Below are 19,772 nucleotides of genomic sequence, written 5' to 3' on the forward strand. Positions count from 1 at the left end.
AAAACAATTGATTAAATTTCCTAGAAGTCATTGTGTTTTCTACTGTTTGGAGATTAAGTAGAAGTAAAATCAGTTAAAAACATTTTAAAAAATTTCCTAGAAGTAAAATCCATGGGAGATATAAAATCACTGTCAACTGGGCATTCTCTCATTGTGTCTGTGTCTCTGTGGGTTAAGAAAATTGCCAAGGCCAGCACACTGTTCCAAATGGATAAGCAAAAATCCGTCAGTTTTAAATCAGCTCAAGTCAATTTGGTTGCTTGACACTGAGAACCCTGACTAGTACACCTGGTCTAGCCTACAGCCAGGTCTAGGTAGCTACTCGGTAAATGCTTTCTCCTGAGCCGCCGCCTCTTCTTGCTTGCTTCTGTGGATTAGGCCAGAGCCACTGTTTGGCTTGGAAAGTCACCTTCCCAGGGGAGCAGTCAGTACATTGACTTGTAACTGGATGGCCACAGGACTGGTTGTTAAATCCACTGGGTTTTCCAACAGAAAAAAAATGGGAGGAAATGTTATCATATATTCAAACCCTCTGGGAATCTTCCTTCCCGAGACAGTACCCTCTGCTCCCATCACAGAAAATGAAATTAAAACCAGAAATATTTATATCCACTCCTAGTAAGCTAATTTATGAAAACTGAGACTTCACCAGATTCTGAAATTCTGTGCTCCCATTATGTAGTTATGTTGTCCAGACATGCCTTTTAATAGTTCAAGAAAAATCTCTTTTCTACCCAAGGAACATAGTTAGTATACAAATTCATGGGCAAAAAAATGTTCATCCTTGATAGTAATCCATCCAAAGAATGCAAGTGAAAGCAATTTTAAAATAACATTTTACATTTACTGAAATAGCAAAGAAGTATATCTTTTTATTATAACAATTGTCAGTGTTGAAGTGAAATTATGTACTCATTCTTGATGGCACTGTAAATTAATACTATCCTTTCGGAAGGGAGTATGGCAACAAAGAACAATAGACGTAAATATAATCGAGTCCTTTGTTCCATGAGGAATTTATCACAAATAATTCAAAAGAAATAAAAAGGTATGTACATGAATACATTCATTACCTCTTTATCCATAATAATAAGGCATTGGTACAGAGTAAATAATCAACATTGGGGTATAAATTAAAATTTTGGTTGATCATTTTTGCAAACTAGGTACGACATTCCTTCATCAATCATAACTGAAAAATGAGTATCTATTTTATGATATAAATGTGTAGTACAGAGACTACTGACACAATCCAGCAGCTGACAGTGGTGAGAAATGACTGATTCTGCAATATAATGTCAAACATAAAATATAATTACTGGGCTTCCCTGGTGGCGCAGTGGTTGAGAGTCTGCCTGCCAATGCAGGGAACACGGGTTCGAGCCCTGGTCTGGGAAGATCCCGCATGCCGCGGAGCCACTGGGCCCGTGAGCCACAATTACTGAGCCTGCGCGTTTGGAGCCTGTGCTCCGCAACAAGAGAGGCCGCGATAGGGAGAGGCCCACGCACCGCGATGAAGAGTGGCCCCTGCTTGCCACAACTAGAGAAAGCCCTCGCACAGAAACGAAGACCCAACACAGCCATAAATAAATAAATTAATTTAAAATATATATATATATAATTACTAAAATCTTAATGAAAGCACAATTTCAATAGTCAAGGATACTATTATGACCTGTACCTTAGAATAACCTAATAGTTATGAGGGAAGTTTCTCTTTTATACTATTATAGCCAATAAATTAGGAAGAAATCATAGAGTATCACTATATAGGTATTGCTCAACAAAGGCTACTTGTATCCCAAGAAGACAACCAGACATGTACCTTCTGATAGAAGTTTATAAACATCTATGAGGTGGCTTTGTCCTCCATCAAAAAACAAAAAAACAAAAAAAAACTAAATATGATCAAGTCTCAGATACACCGCTGGAAGAATATGTTTAATGAGTCCATGGATATTCAATCAGCAAAATCTAGACAGTGAGGACTTCTGCAGGACTACAACCTTTTTCTTCAACAATAAAATTCCAAGTTTTTTAAAAAGAGGGAGATCCAGGGGAAACTTATAGATTAAAGAAAAAAGCCCTCAAAATATATATCAATCAATAACAACATATGGACCTTGTTGGTATCTAGAGTTGAACAAACTGTTTTAAGAAAATTTTTTAAAATTACAGTAAGGAAAATGTGAACACTGGGTATTACTAGTATTAAGGAATTTTTCCTGACTTTGGAGAGAATGATAGTATTGTAGCTTTTTAAAAAGGGAAGTCCTTAAAAAAATGATGCAATATTGAAATATATATAGAATGAATGATATGATATCTTGAATTTGCTTCAGAACAATCTGGAGTTTCTTCAAATAGAATTCACATCAATTTTGTTATGCAACTGAAGCCCGCAGAATGTTGCACATGTGCTCCAGACCTTTCCATTTACAAATTTATTTATTCCTTTGAAGGAACTTATCTTTTTTCACCAGAGCCTATTTAGAGCTTATTTCTGCTTCACGGATTTTGTCTAGCTTCTCCCACTACTTCAATACCATAGGAACTATTTGCCACATTTGTTCTTTAAAAAAACACATATAGAAATTCTGCTATTAAGTTTTTTTTTTAGGCTGCGTTGGGTCTTAGTTGCAGCACGCGGGATCTTTCATTGTGGTGTGCAGGCTTCTCTCTAGTTGTGGCGCATGGGCTCCAGAGTGCATGGGCTCTGTAGTTGTGGCATGCAGGCTCTCTAGTTGTCGCACGTGGGCTTAGTTGCGCTATGGCATGTGGGATCTTAGTTACCCTGACCAGGGATCGAACTGGCGTCCCCTGCATTGCAAGATGGATTCTTAACCACTGGACCACCAGAGAAGTCCCCAGATTCTGCTATTAAAATGTATTCTTGCCCCTGGCATTCTCATCATAAAAGGAAAGTCAAAGAATCTGAGACCAATTAAACCCATAAGTACTTATTAGAGGCACACAATGGATTATGCATAGAGGGTGATTGAGACAGGTTAAAAATAAATTCTCTGTCTTGAGAAATTGACCAGCTAAATGGGGAGAAAATCATGTGGAAATAATTATAACAATCATTAACATTTATTGACTTCTTACTGTGTGCCCAGTACTAGCTAAGTGCTTTACATGCATTTAATTTTAACCCTCACAATGACCCCATGAAGTAGATATTATTATTCCTAAAATACAAATAAAAAAACTGAAATGTGCAAACTTTATATAACTTGCTCAGTATCATATGGGTAGTAGAAGGGCCTGGAACCCAGGTCTCTGTGAAGCAAAAGCCCACACCAAGGGCTTCCCTGGTGGCGCAGTGGTTAAGAGTCCACCTGCCGGTTTGTGCCCCGGTCCGGGAGGATCCCACATGCCGTGGAGCACCTGGGCCCATGAGCCATGGCCGCTGAGCCTGCACGTCCGGAGCCTGTGCTCTGCAACGGGAGAGGCCACAGCAATGAGAGGCCCGTGTTCCGCAAAAAAAAAAAAAAAAAAAAGCCCACACCAAGCACAGTCATACAAAACTAGCTGTAGTCAGCTGTAGTAAATCTCAATCGAGATTTACTCCAAACTTTCATTGTGCAGAGAGATATACAGCGAACAGGCCTATATAGACACTGCCATCTGCCACATGAATGTTATGATGGTTAATTTTATATATTAACTTGATTGGGTCATAGGATGACCAGATATCTGGTCAAATATTGTTCTGGGTGTTTTTGCAAAGGTGTTTTTGGATGAGATTAGCATTTTAATTGGTAATCGGATTGCCCTCCATAATGTGAGTGGGCCTCATCCAACCAGTTGAAGGCCTGAATGGAGCAAAAAGACGGACCTTCCTCCAGATCAGAGGTAGCTCTCCAGCAGACTGCCTTTGGATTTTATCTGCACAGTCAGCTCTCCTGGGTCTCTGCCTGTAGGCCCACACTGTAGATTTGGACTTGCCAGTATCCATAATCACATGAGCCAGTTCCTTATAATAAATCTTTCTTTCTCTCTATGTATATATTTAGTTCTGTTTCTCTGGAGAAGCCTCACTAATGCAAATGTATTTCAAAGAAGCAGTGTTTAAATTACCACTAAATTTTGCACACTGACACAGTAATTTTATATGAAAGTGGCCTTTCTTTCCCATGAATCATATTCCTGAAAAAATGTGCTTCTAAAAGTCATAAACAGATGATCCTACCTGCTATATTTGATCCCATCTTAGAGAAAAGACCAAAGGAAACAAGTTTTAGTTGTCATCACTAAATCTATTTCTAAATCATTCTACTGATAGAAATGCTGACCTTATATTGGTATTATACTACTACTTTATGGAATAAAATTATTAATGAATTCAATACATATGGCAGGCCCCATGCTAGGCACTGAAAAACCACAGAAAAAATAGTCCCTGACTCTAAGTAGCTGACAATCTTAGTTTCAGCCAGATAAGTTAAAGCCATTATAATATCATGATACCTGCTGTATTGAAGGAATGTCCCAACTGCAATGGGTACAAAGAAGTAGTGTCTAATCTCCAGGAGAGTCAGGAAGACATCAGAATAATAGTTTTATTTTTTTTTACATCTTTATTGGAGTATAATTGCTTTACAATGTTGTGTTAGTTCCTGCTGTATAACAAAGTGAAATAGCTCTATGCATACGTATATCCCCATATACCCACCCTTGTGTCTCCCTCCCACCCTCCTTATCCCACCCCTCTAAGTGGTTGCAAAGCACCGAGCTGATCTCCATGTGATATGCAGCTGCTTCCCACTAGCCATCTATTTTACATTTGGTAGTGTATATATGTCAGTGTTACTCTCTCACTTTGTCCCAGCTTACCCTTCCTCCTCCCCATGTCCTCAAGTCCATTCTCTACATCTGTGTCTTTATGCCTGTCCTGCCCCTAGGTTCATCAGAACCATTTTTTTTTTAGATTCCATATATATGTGTTAGCATACAGTGTTTGTTTTCCTCTTTCTGACTTACTTCACTCTGTATGACAGACTCTAGGTCCATCCACCTCACTACAAATAACTCAATTTCCTTTCTTTTTATGGCTGACTAATATTCCATTGTATATATGTGCCACATCTTCTTCATCCATTCATCTGTCGATGGACACCTAGGTTGCTTCCATGTCCTGGCTATTGTAAATAGAGATGCAATGAACATTGTGGTACATGACTCTTTTTGAATTATGGTTTTCACAGGGTATATGCCCAGTAATGGGATTGCTGGGTCGTATGGTAGTTCTACTTTTATTTTTTTAAGGAATCTCCATACTGTTCTCCATAGTGGCTATATCAATTTGCATCCCCACCAACAGTGCAAGAGTGTTCCCTTTTCTCCACACCCTCTCCAGCATTTATTGTTTCTAGATTTTTTGATGATGGCCATTTTGACTGGTGTGAGGTAATATCTCATTGTATTTTTGATTTGCATTTCTCTAATGATTAGTGATGTTGAGCATTCTTTGATGTGTTTGTTGGCAATCTGTATATCTTCTTTGGAGAAATGTCTAATTAGGTCTTCTGCCCATTTTTGGATTCGGTTGTTTGTTTTTTTGATATTGAGTTGCCTGAGCTCTTGTAAATTTTGGAGGTTAATCTTTTGTCAGTCGCTTCATTTGCAAATATTTTCTCCCATTCTGAGGGCTGTCTTTTTGTCTTGTTTATGGTTTCCTTTGCTATGCAAAAGCTTTTAAGCTTCATTAGGTCCCATTTGTTTATTTTTGTTTTATTTCCATTTCTCTAGGAGGTGGGTCAAAAAGGATCTTGCTGTGATTTATGTCAAAGAGTGTTCTTCCTATGTTTTCCTCTAAGAGTTTTATAGTGGCCAGTCTTACATTTAGGTCTCTAATCCATTTTGAGTTTATTTTTGTGTATGGTGTTAGGGAATGTTCTAATTTCATTCTTTTACATGTACCTGTCCAGTTTCCCCAGCACCACTTATTGAAGAGGCTGTCTTTTCTCCATTGTATATTCTTGCCTCCTTTATGAAAGATGAGGTGACCATATGTGCGTGGGTTTATCTCCGGGCTTTCTATCCTGTTCCATTGATCTATATTTCTGTTTTTGTGCCTGTACCATACTGTCTTGATTACTGTAGCTTTGTAGTATAATCTGAAGTCAGGGAGCCTGATTCCTCCAGCTCCGTTTTTCTTTCTCAAGATTGCTTTGGCTATTCGGAGTCTTTTGTGTTTCCATACAAATTGTGAAATTTTTGGTTCTTGTTCTGTGAAAAATGCCATTGGTAGTTTGATAGGGGTTGCACTGAATCTGTAGATTGCTTTGGGTAGTATAGTCATTTTCACAACATTGAATCTTCCAATCCAAGAACATGGTATATCTCTCCATCTGTTTGTATCATCTTTAATTTCTTTCATCAGTGTCTTATAGTTTTCTGCATACAGGTCTTTTGTCTCCTTAGGTAGGTTTATTCCTAGGTATTTTATTCTTTTTGTTGCAATGGTAAATGGGAGTGCAGAATAATAGTTTTAATAGTTAAAAAATGTATTGTGGTAGGTCATCACAGACTGATTTTCCTTTCAGACCTTCACTTAAGGCAAGTTCCACATTACATCAACACAAAAGGAATCCTGATCCTTTTTTTTTTCTTGTTGATTGACCTTCCGTACTTAGTAAAGCTACCTTAATACCTGGGAGGAACTCATGTTTTCCTAGGCAATTCCATTTTTCTTTCTGTCTTTTACGGAGTCCTGGAAGATGGGTTTCAGAGCAACATTATACTGAGTGAAATTACACATGTCCAAAATGCAGTCACTTCCCTTTTTCTCTTATAAATTCCAGATCAACAATGTCAGCCTCTGACTACAGACCTACAGATGGAGAAAGAATGATTCATTTCCCTATGGGTTTTCCACACTCAAATGCAATTAAGGATTTTGAAATTGTTTAAAATAATTAACGATAAGCTCTCCTACTTTTCTCCCTTCCTTAGATTATTTTTCCTTATGAGCCATCTCTGGGAACTCTTTTTTTTTTTTTTTTTTGCGGTATGCGGGCCTCTCACTATTGTGGCCTCTCCCATTGCGGAGCACAGGCTCCGGACGCACAGGCTCAGCAGCCATGGCTCACGGGCCCAGCAGCTCCGCGGCATGTGGGATCCTCCCGAACCGGGGCACGAACCCGTGTCCCCCACATCGGCAGGTGGACTCTCAACTACTGTGCCACCAGGGAAGCCCCTGGGAACTCATTTTTAAGAGCTTGATCTTCCTTGACATTAACGAGACTAATGTTACCTTATAAGCAGCCCCTTTATGCCTATTTGCTCAATCAAAACCAAATTTAATCACTACATTGCACGCTGTGACTTAGACAATGCTCTCAAATTAGACCCTTTGCCAACTTGTGTCTCCTAGTAACTTTCTTGATGTAAACAGAATCTTGACATTAGAATAGATTTTCACATCTATTCACTAGTGAGTAGAAAATAATGGTCAGATTTTAGGCATACTTCTGTGATTTAAAACTGAACTAATTTTATATATATTTTACATCAAGAGAGGTTAGGTATCTTTCATTATTATCAAAGGGTTTCTGCCCCTTGCACTCCCTCCTTCCTTTACAAAATGGCATTTTGAACGATTACACTAAGAAAGGAGGAAACATTTTGAGCAGAGGCAGACTTGTGGCTCGCTGTCCAGGGATTTACTGACTGGGATGTACAGTGGCTTTTTGCTCACTGGAAGGCATAACAGCTTGCTAATATCTTGTTGAGGGTGGTGGAGTGGCATGTGATAAAGTTCAGTTTGTTTCATGCAGGGGTCAGTGGCCAAAGGGATCTGATTTGAAGGGGCAGAGCAGGTAGCACTAGCTCTGGATGTTCTGGGGCCTAAAATTGTAGAGCAAGAGGTGTGTTTATGATGTGGTGAGGCATACCATGGGCCAGCTTGCTGGGGTTCAGAGCTGAGCTCCAATCTCACAGAGGTTCAGGAGGGAGGCACAACCAGGCACAAAGGACCAGCTGTGAACCCTGGTCAGTTTTAGTGAAGCTAGAAAGGAATAGTGGCTCTTGGTGCTCATGTGGCATCTGGGATTCACTTTTCATCATGGGGAGCTCAGAGTAACAGACGAGCATCATTCCCCAGAGGAGGAGGAGGTAGGAATTGAGCTGGGACTTAGGAAGGGTAAAATTTTAATTTCAGTTATGATGGAGTTCACATTTGAAGTCTGGTCCTATTGGGAGTGGCTGAGAACTTAGAACCAGGGACTAAGAAGGGGGGGCCAATGAGGCAGACTGACCACACACAGGAGAGATAGTTATTAATACTTCCCACACCCCTATGTTCATAGCAGTACTATTCACAATGGCCAAGACATGGAAAAAAGCTAAATACCCATTGACATTGACACATGAATGGATAAAGATGTGGTATGGACATACAATGGAATACTACTCAGCCACAAAAAATAATGAAATAATGTCATTTGCAGCAACATGGATGGAACTAGAAATTATCATACTAAGTGAAGTAAGTCAGAAAGAGAAAGACAAATACCATATGGTATCACTTATATGTGGAATCTAAAATATGACACAAATGAACTTATCTACAAAATAGGAACAGACTCACAGATATAGAGAACAAACCTGTGGTCATCAAGGGGGAGGGGGAGTGAGGGAGGGTTGGAGTGGGAGTTTGGGGTTAGCAAATGCAAACATTATATATAGAATGGATAGGGCTTCCCTGGTGGCACAGTGGTTAAGCATCCGCCTGCCAATGCAGGGGACATGGGTTTGAGCCCTGGTCCGGGAGGATCCCATGTGCCGCGGAGCAACTAAGCCCGTGCACCACAACTACTGAGCCTGCGCTCTAGAGCCCGTGAGCCACAACAGTTGAAGCCACAACAACTGAAGCCACAGCAACTGAAGTGCCTAGAGCCCGTGCTCCACAGCAAGAGAAGCCACTGCAATGAGAAGTCCGCACACTGCAATGAAGACCCAGTGCAGCCAAAAATAAATAAATAAAAATAAATACAGTTATAAAAAAATAATAATTACCCTCATTTATGTGAAGCATTTCAAATAGTAAATGCATTAAATGCCTATCACCCCACAAAATATGAGTTATTTAAAAAAAAAAAGAATGGATAAACAACAAGGTCCTACTGTATAGCACAGGGACCTATATTCAATATCCTGTGATAAACCATAATGGAAAATAATATTTAAAAAGAATATATACATATAACTGAATCACTTTGCTGTACAGCAGAAATTAACACAACATTGTAGGGACTCCCCTGGTGGTGCAGTAGTTGAGAGTCCACCTGCCAATGCAGGGGACATAGGTTTCAATCTCTGGTCCGGGAAGATCCCACATGCCCCGGAGCAACTAAGCCCTTGTGTCACAACTGCTGAGCCTGTGCTCTAGAGCCCGCGAGCCATAACTACTGAAGCCCGTGCGCCTAGAGCCCGTGCTCCACAACAAGAGAAGCCACCGCAGTGAGAAGCCCGTGCACCGCAACGAAGAGTAGCCCCCGCTCGCCACAACTAGAGAAAGCCCGTGCGCAGCAACGAAGACCCAATGCAGCCAAAAATAAATAAAGTTAAATCTTAAAAATAAACCCCAAACTCCGCAACATTGTAAATCAACTATACTACAATAAAAAAAAAAAACCTTCCCAAAGTACCATTAACATCTTTACATATATCTCATTGTCTAGAATTTAGGCACCTGGCCACAACCGGCTGTAAGGAAGGTTGGGGAATATAGTCTTTTATTCCAGGTGCCAGTGTGCTCAGATAAAAACTGGGATTCTGCTAAGGAAGAAGAGGGGAATTGATATAGGGAGGCAATTACCACTTTCTACCACAATCCTCACATCCTCTGTAAGAGCACTGGCTTAAAAAAAAGAAATCCTGACTGTGCCACTTGCCAACAGTATGACCAAGAGCAAGTTAATTAATTCATCTGAATCTCAGTCCTAGCATCTGTAAAATGGGCATATCAGAACCTAGTCCACAGGTTTGTGAAGATTAAATAAAGTTAACATATGTAAACAGTACTAAATACATGTTGGTTTCCCTTGTCATAAAGCTGGTTCTGCTTTTCTCTTGACCACTTTCCTGGTAGTATTTTGACTTCTTGATCAAGATTACCCTGGGAGATCATGTTAACTAGATGTTATCCATGAAGACAAGGAAGGGGATTCATACAATGCAATTCTTCTCTTACCTCAAGGAAGGGAGTTGGTAGTAATAAAACACATTCAATGAATTATTAGCATTGAACCATTGTGGGTTTCATGAAAACTTTTGAGGAAATTATTGATTCGAGTCCAAACTGGTATCCTCCTGAAGGATGCCTTAAAAACAGTTAAGTGTGTCATCTTGAAACAAAATGAAGGTTAGAGTTTACTATTAAAAATAGTTATTTTTTTTGATGTCTGCCTTAAATGAAGTTCAGTTTATGGAGCCTAAGCATTGAAATATTTGCTGCCTTACAGTAAGACATTTATGGTGGCATGTTTTTCTTGTCATATGATTGTCACCTGTTAGACCTCATTATAATCATGGACTCATACCTTTGGGTCCAGCTCTTGTTTGCTAAGGCAATATTAAACTTAGATTAGATATGAACTCTCTGCTAAACTCAGTGGTTGAAAAAGTCCCTTCAGAAGTGCAGTATCTGATTGTCCTCCTTTTGACCTTCTCTGTGCATTTTCTTTCTTATCTTGGTAACCATAGAAATAACTTGGAGAGGTGAAGTTGGCAGAGATCCACACCTTCACTGCATGGAAGGTGACAGCTGCACTAGTGCTTTGCCAATGACGATTTGACAGAAAAGGTGAAGGGTTGGACCTTTAACAGTAGCTATTCTGGCTTTTGAAGGAGCGTGGGAGAAAGAGGGAGGGCGAAGGGCTTACTGTCCCTGCACTCTTATCTCTCAGTTAAATGCACCCCCATATCACCTGAGACCCTTCATTTTTCCCTCTACAGGTCACTGATGCCCACACCTAGTTGGTCCTTCTCTCCCACTTAGACTCATTTGTCCTTATCTCCTTCTACTGATCTGTCAGACCCTGTGTCCTCTCTGAAGGTATAGGGTGAATGTGAACTTTGGAATGACAAAGATTTCTGAGCTAGTGCACCTGATCCTCAATTTCCTGCTCTGTGAAATGGTAATAAAACCTACTTCTCACAATTATTCTGAGGATTAAAAAAAGATGTGTTTATGTATACATTTCTAGGCATGCAGTATGCATCCTATAAATGTTGGTATATTTCCCTACATATTAATCTTTCTCCTTTGACCATTTCCATGTTCTTTTTACCTCTAAAACTTTACTACTCAAAGTGTGGTTTGAGGACCAGCAACATCTCAGACCCAGCCTGGACAGTATGCATTTTAACAACATCTCCAGGCGCTTCAAATGCATGTTAAAGCTTGAGAAGCACTGCTGCAAGACAGGGACTCCTTCTCTCACTATCGTTTTTCTAAAGGGGAAAGAATAATGAACATCACTGATTACGTGACTGCTCTGTGTCAGGTGCTGGTTTCTATGCTGCCATTTCCCTCCTCCTCACTCTGTGAGGTTGGCACTATTTCCCTTTACCTGTGAAGAAATGAAGATGAAGGAGTTAACGCCCCAGCCCAAGAGCCAGTAGAAACTCAAACTCAAGTCTTTTTGCCTGAACACTTTATACTACTTCCAAACCACATGGGTCTACTGGCTTTTACTGCTGGAGAAGAAGACTAAAGTGGGGAGAAAAAACGAAAACGAAAACGAAAACGAAAACGAAAACAGAACAAAACAAAAAGAGAGACATGGAAGCACTAACCTTGAGTTTCAGTGAAGTCAATAAAGAACCACTTTTTTTTTTTAGACTTATAAGAAACTTTTTTTTTTTTTTTTTTTTTTTTTTGCGGTACGCGGTACGAGGGCCTCTCACTGTTATTGCCTCTCCCATTGCTGAGCACAGGCTCCGGACGCACAGGCTCAGCGGCCATGGCTCACGGGCCTAGGGATCTTCCCGGACCGGGGCACGAACCCACGTCCCCTGCATCGGCAGGCGGACTCTCAACCACTGCGCCACCAGGGAAGCCCTAAGAAACATTTTTAATATCGATTTTAAGTTAGAGAGATGCACAATTTTTGTGTTTTTTAAAAATTTATCAGAACGGGAAAGAGAAAAAATTTGAAAATCACTGTTATACAGCAAGCATTAATTTCCAATAAAATTTTACATATTTTCTTAGTAATTCATGTAAAATTTTTATCCTAATTATAATGAATCAAAAACATTGCATTTTAAATCATTCCATATATAAGATGAACCGCCTTGTTGTCTTATGGGTGAGATGCTACTGCATTATCTCTTCAGAACTGGAAACCTGGGTTGAGCTGAAGCTACCTATAGCCAGGTTCCTTCTTTTCCCTGTCTGCATGTCACATAAATGTATGGATAGAAATGGCAATGGTGATTTTTTTAGTATTGTTTGTTTTTCCTAATTGCTCTCTGTGCTCAGGATAATCACTGAGAAGAAATGTCCAGAATTCTGTCATGGATTTGGTACAGATTTTTCCAACTACAGTTGGATAAATTTTCCATGAATTCATCTTGTATACCTTATGGTAGACTGAAAGGACCTTTCTTCCATTGGCAGTGAGGTTTAAATAATTTAATGTATGTACAGCACATCTCAACTCCAATTTACTTTCCTCACAACATCTCCATTTCTTGCCTGTTGTTCAAAGTTTTGCTGCATTTTGCTGTTCAGCCAAAAGCTTCTGTGACTTCAAATCTGATGACCTCTCTGTGTTGTCTTATAATAAAACCCTACATTCAGACTTTAAGCTTCAACTTCTATATTAATTGAATACAGCTATTGCTACAATAATGCTCCATAACAAATCACTCATAAATTTAGTGGCATAGGGGCTTCCCTGGCGGCTCAGTGGTTAAGAATCCGCCTGCCAATGCAGGGGACACGGGTTTGTGCCCTGTTTTGGGAATATCCTACATGCCACGGAGCAATTAAGCCCCTGCGCCATTACTACTGAGCTTGCGCTCTAGAGCCCATGTGCCACAACTACTGAAGCCCGCATGCCTAGAGCCTGTGCTCTGCAACGAGAAGCCACCACAATGAGAAGCCCACGCACCACAACGAAGAGTAGTCCCCGCTCAACGCAACTACAGAAAGCCCGCGTGTGGCAACAAAGACCCAATGCAGCCAAAAATAATAAATAAATAAATAAATAAATAAATTTTAAAAATAAATTAAAAATAAAAAGCAAACGTTATAAAAAAAACAGTGGCATAAAGCATTAACTCACTTGTCTGCGGGGTTCCTGGATACTTCTGATTCTGGCTATAGGTGTGAAGATCAACTAGGGCAACTGTACTTCATATGTCTTATTCTGGACCCCAGTTTACAGAGGGTGAGGCTGCCTTGAAGCTACCAGGAAAATACTACCTAGAGCATTTTGTTCTCATGTTGGAGGCTGGAAGCTCATAGGAATTTTAGGATTTAGAAACTTATCTCTCAAGAAAATGTGGCCTTCCTACCATATATACAATATTTCTCTTATTTAAAAAAATCATATATATTTTTTAATTTTTATTTTATATTGGAGTATAGTTGATTAACAATGTTGTGTTAGTTTCAGGTGTACAGCAAAATGATCCAGTTATACATATATATGTATCAATTCTTTTTCAAATTCTTTTCCCATTAAGGTTATTACAGAATATTGAACAGAGTTTCCTGTGCTATATAGTAGGTCCTTGTTGGTTACCTATTTTAAATATAGCAGTGTGGGGGACTTCCCTGGTGGTCCAGTGGTTAAGAATCTGCCTTCCAATGCAGGGGATGTGGGTTCGATCCCTGGTTGGGGAACTAAGATCCCATATGCCATTGGGCAAATAAGCCCGGGTGCCTGCACTCTGGAGCCTGCAGGCCACAACTAGAGAAGCCCGCACGCTGCAACGAAGACACATGCAGCCAAAATAAATAAATAAAAATAAAAATAAATAAATATAGCAGTGTGTACATGTCAATCCCAAACTACCAATCTATCCCTCTCCCCCCAACCCCTTCCCCTCTTGTAACCATAATCTCATTCTCTAAGTCTGTGAGTCTGTTTCTGTTTTGTAAATAAGAACCACTTTCTTGATGCCTGATTCCAGCTGTCCTCAATTCTTTTCCAGGTTCCTTGACCTTTATTTGATATTGACATACATTTTGGAAGCTAGTGAACGGTGATAAAATATTCCACAAACATGAAGTGATTGTTTAGTTTTCAGCCTGTTCAGTGAAATGAAGTATCAGCTGATTTGGCACCCAACCCAGCATGTGACTGTGTTGCTTCCTTCATGAGTTTTTTTCAGAGGTATTTTTTCTCTTGACTAGATTGTATGATTGTAACTATCAAAGTTAATAAACTGTTCCAATTTACCAATTTCTTGTTTGTTACCTATTTTTCCATACTTTGAAGCTTAATTCACTAGACAACATTCCATAACCTGCCAGAAATGGGATGATAACTGCTCCCACTAAGTAATTATTTAAAACCTCTCTACCCCACTTACTCATGTAAACTTGTTAAGACATCATTATGTAAAAGGGGATGATTATCTGAATTCATCCCCTACGGACACCAAAATTGGGAGAGTCAGGTGGGGGTAGGCATCCATTCCAGATACTTATCTGTTGTGGGAATGAATTTCGGTTCACAAACAGCTGTGCAGGAAATATCACATTTCTCTATTTTCCCTAAATCAAGTGAAATCTGACTCTGAGCCCCCATCCTGCAGAACAGGCAGAGAATTCACTCACTGTCTTGACTGGCTCTTGCCACAGAACTGTGCTGAGATTCTGGGGAGATACGGACCACTCTGGTCACTGACCAGTGGCCCACCCTGGCTTCTGCTGCCAGGTCTGTGTCTCATCAGCATGGTTTGAGGGCTTAGCTGCTTCTGGACCATGCCTGGGGAAGGCGAATCCTGGGAGAGCTTGGGGACCCTGTGGCCAGGGTCTGTCCTTAGGAGAACTATAGGCCTTTCTCTCGGATGCCCTGCCTCATCCTGTGGCTCTGCTGTTAAGTGATGCAGCTGGTCCCTGGTGCTCCAGAGAATCGCTGACTTCTGTCCCCTGTCCAGTCTCCCAGAATCTTGGCTCTCTCTCTTTTCTGATTTTAAAAATTCTTTCCTCTCTCCTCTTCCCCTCTTGGACACCCATGATTATGTCATTTATGGACTTAGGTTTTTCAAAAGATCAGAAGAGCCTCTGATTTCATATGTACATGTTTTCAGTTCTATAAAAATTCCTAAGGTAAGAAATTACAAAGGACCTTCCTTCTTGCTTGAGACTGAAAGAAGAGAAAAAAACAGGAAGACTGGGTAAATTAGAATTAAAAAAAATTATCCTGACACAGGTCTATACCAGTCCCTCAAAGACGTTTCTATCTTGGGATTTTTGTGAAGACAATAAAGGCATTTATGTTTGATTAAAATCTACTTTGGGGACTTCCCTGGTGACACCGTGGTTAAGAATCCGCCTGCTAATGCAGGGGACACGGGTTCAGTCCCTGGTCCAGGAAGACCCCACATGCCGCAGGGCAACTAAGCATGTGCACCACATCTACTGAGCCTGCGCTCTAGGGTCCGCGTCTCAAAACTACTGAGCCCACACACCTAGAGCCAGTGCTCCACAACAAGAGAAGCCCGCACGCTGCAATGAAGAGTAGCCCCCGCTCGCAGCAACTAGAGAAAGCCCACACCCAGCAACGAAGACCCAGCGCAGCCAAAAAATAAAAATAAATAAATCTACTTTGGGATGAAAACTCTATATGCTTTACTATAAACAACACTAAAGATAAATATATGATTCTGATATAAATTTCCCGTGCCTGCCTCCTGGAACTGGGAAGAACTTGTAGCCCAGGTTTAGGTCTGATCTGTGTTCCTTTGTGGCATTTCCTCTCTTACTTTGGTTCATGGGGGCATTTCAAACTTCATACTTTAGAAAGAGACATTCTTTACTAGCTGTCTAAGGGGAACACAGATTCCCAAACCATTTTCCCTGTAATATCATTCAACATTCCTCCTGTTCTACATATGCATCATGTATGATAATATAAATATTATCATCCTGTTTTTGATTCATGGATTTAACATTTTATCTTTTTTCTTTGAAGGTACTAATCACAGTCTTTTTGCAATTTATTCGTGCCCTGCAGGATTCTCTAGCACAGGAAACTATGTTTTATATATATATATATATATATATATATATATATATATATATATATGTATTTCCAAATAGATAATCATATTTTTAGGTTTGTGTATCTTAAGTTTGTATTTCAGGTGTATTAAATAAAGATCGATGTATAGATTGATTTTAAGGCATTTAACTAGATAATTTGAAGGTGAAAATCATTTTAAAAGGAGAATAATATGCTATTTTCCCAGAGTGAACTTATTAGTTCACTAATAAAAACCAGTTTATGCAAATGATGTTTTCCTGAGATGTGTGATGCACAATTTTATAAATTATGTCATATTTTTTAAATATTAGGATATGTTGATAAAATTCTTTTAGGAAACCCTTTTTGAAAGTGAAGAGTTGATCAATAATTTATCTCTTTTCAGCATGATGAGGTGGTGAATAACAGGCTCAGAAATTGGACTCTACGGTTTTCAATCCTGCCTTCACAGCTTCTGTGTGATGTTGAACAAATTACTTAACCTCTCAGACTCTCCATAAAATGAGGATAATAATATCTACTTCACAGGGTTATTGCAGGGATAGAATGAAAAAATACATGTAAATCACTTAGAACTATGCCTGACACATATTTAGTACTTAGTAAATGCTAGCTACTATTTATATTTTAACAATAGAATGAGGCACCACTGTAAACTATCTTGGTATGTAATCCATCCCACTAATTATTTATGGATAACTGTTACTTATTCTTTTGTTAAAAAGTATTGCATATGATGTCTATGACATATTTGCTTCTTATAATAATGAAACTTCAGAAAATTCACTATGTGTTATCAAATGTGATTGTCTCGAACAATTACTGAGTATGATCTCAATCATCAGAGTGAAAAAACGTTACTGTGGAATCACATGGGACTCTGAGACTCTCTGATACACATGCACCCCTTACAACACCTATACAGTGACATACATGCAAAAGGTTATTGCTTGCCTCAATGTTTGCATGCAAGAACAAACAAGAAATGTGTGTCTCTGAGGTAAAATGTTAACTTTTAATGCCAATATAGGTATTTATTGTTTGTGGGGACATCATTTAATAGATAGGTATTAACACTTTTACAATTGTTACTTAGGATACTGTATTTTAACTCAGGATCAGTCAGTTTTTCTGAAATGTGATATATTTTCTTCCTCCTTTAATATTTGTACTAATAACAATGGTACCTAACATTCATTGACCAATTACTACATGCCTGTGCTTTCTTTGTATTAACTTGGAACAGCCTGATGAGCTGGATACTCATTATTTCCATTTTATAGGTAAGGCACAGAAGTTTGAATAGCTTGACTAAGTTAATAGCTAGTGCGTGGTGGAGCCTAGATTTGGACCAGTAATCTCTAGCATCAACTCAGTTTAACCATTGTACCATACTATACACTAAGTTATATATTAGTATGTTAAATGTATGATGTTCTACAAAATGCCTGACAGGGGTTTGCATTTGCCATTGGTTGATTTTAAATCAAGTGAAAATTAGAAGTGTGACTCTGAGACTATGTTAAAGTGAACTTTATAACATTTAAAAAATAAATTTACTTATTTTATTTTTATTTTTGGCTGCGTTGGGTCTTCATTGCTGCGCGTGGGCTTTCTCTAGTTGTGGTGAGTGAGGGCTACTCTTCATTGCAGTGAGCTTCTCACTGCAGTGGCTTCTTTTGTTGCGGAGTACGGGCTGTAGGCACACGGGCTTCAGTAGTTGTGGCTCACGGGCTCTAGAGCGCAGGCTCAGTAGTTGTGGTGCATGGGCTTAGTTGCTCCGCAGCATGTGGGATCTTCCCGAACCAGGGCTCGAACCCACGTCCCCTGCATTGGCAGGCGGATTCTTTTTTTTTTTTTTTTTTTTTTCTTTTTGCGGTATGCGGGCCTCTCACTGTTGTGGCCTCTCCCGTTGCGGAGCACAGGCTCCGGATGCGCAGGCCCAGCGGCCATGGCTCACGGGCCCAGCCGCTCCGCGGCATATGGGATCCTCCCAGACCGGGGCACGAACCCATGTCCCCTGCATCGGCAGGCGGACTCTCAACCACTGCGCCACCAGGGAGGCCCGGCAGGCGGATTCTTAACCACTGTGCCACAAGGGAAGCCCCTATAACATTTTTGTAAAATATTTTATATAGAAGTATACCTTCTCCAGTTAACATAGATTTTGTTTTTTTAAGCTCTAAGTTGGTTCTTTTTTTTTTTTTTTTTTTTTTTTTTTTGCGGTATGCGGGCCTCTCACCGCTGTGGTCTCTCCCGTTGCGGAGCACAGGCTCCGGACGCGCAGGCCCAGCGGCCATGGCTCACGGGCCCAGCCGCTCCGCGGCATATGGGATCCTCCCAGACCGGGGCTCGAACCCGTATCCCCTGCATCGGCAGGCGGACTCCCAACCACTGCGCCACCAGGGAGGCCCTCTAAGTTGGTTCTTTAAAGTGAATTTTTTAAAAGCCCTTTTTTAAAGAAAAAAAAACAGGTATAATGAAGCTCACTTTGTCAAGAAATGTGTTGACTGAGACTGTGAAAATAATAAAAATGGTACCTTACATTTGTCTAATGTTTTATTTTTAAAATGTTTATAGGTGTTGAATTCGCTATTACAGGAGGAGCAATTCTTTACTTTGCAAAAAAGATCCAGCATTTTCTGAGAATTACATTATCACATTCACTTGACTAATGAACTCCTTAAAGCTTTATAAATATTATCCACTGTCCTCTGGCAGCAGCAACAAAAAAAAAAAAAAAAAAAAGTCACTGAGTTACTGGCCTCAGGAATGCTGGTCTGATAGGGGAACGTTTACTCTCTCGTTAATTTCAAGATGCTTTTAAAAATAGTGATGTGGAAGTTACCTATTAGTTAATACAGGAATCAACCTTATCCTTTGCTTCATTCATTAGAACTCCATTTGGTGGAAAACTTTGTCCTATGAAGCTTGAGTTCTGATGAAAAGTCTCCAAGGCACTTACTTTTATATCTCAAGTCATCTGGGTAAATTTTGAAGTGGGGTTTGGTATTAATTAGATTAGTGGTAAAAATATCCCTTATCTGCAAGTTTGTATGCTGTTTGCATTCCCGTTATAATTGTCCTTGTCAGAGGTCTGTTCCTGCCCTTTCTAGAATAGCCCCACAGACATGTGGGAACTCAAGACAGTCCCTAAATCCTTCCTCTGTTCTTCTCTTTCTCCCTTTCCCTCTCCCTCCCTCCCTTTCTTCCTTTTTACTAGTGCTTTCCATTTATTGTTTTTTATCCTTCCTACAGGGCCACACAAAATAAATCCACTCCGTCCTCTGACTTATTGTCCTACAACTAACTGGAGGCAATTATTATCTTGATTCACATCCCTCCATCTAAGATTGAAGAATCACTCTAAATTAAAGGGTATAGGATCCTTCAAGCTTTCTTTAGAAACTAGTATTAGCCAATGTTTATTGAGCACCTACTATGTGCCAGGCAGGATACCTACACCATTTCTAATCCTTACAACCTTGCTAGATGAATTAATGATAGCCAGTACTCACACAGCCTTTACCATCA

The sequence above is a fragment of the Mesoplodon mirus genome (genome assembly GCF_964341445.2).
Source record: "Mesoplodon mirus genome assembly, chromosome: 6".
Classification (NCBI taxonomy): domain Eukaryota; kingdom Metazoa; phylum Chordata; class Mammalia; order Artiodactyla; family Ziphiidae; genus Mesoplodon; species Mesoplodon mirus.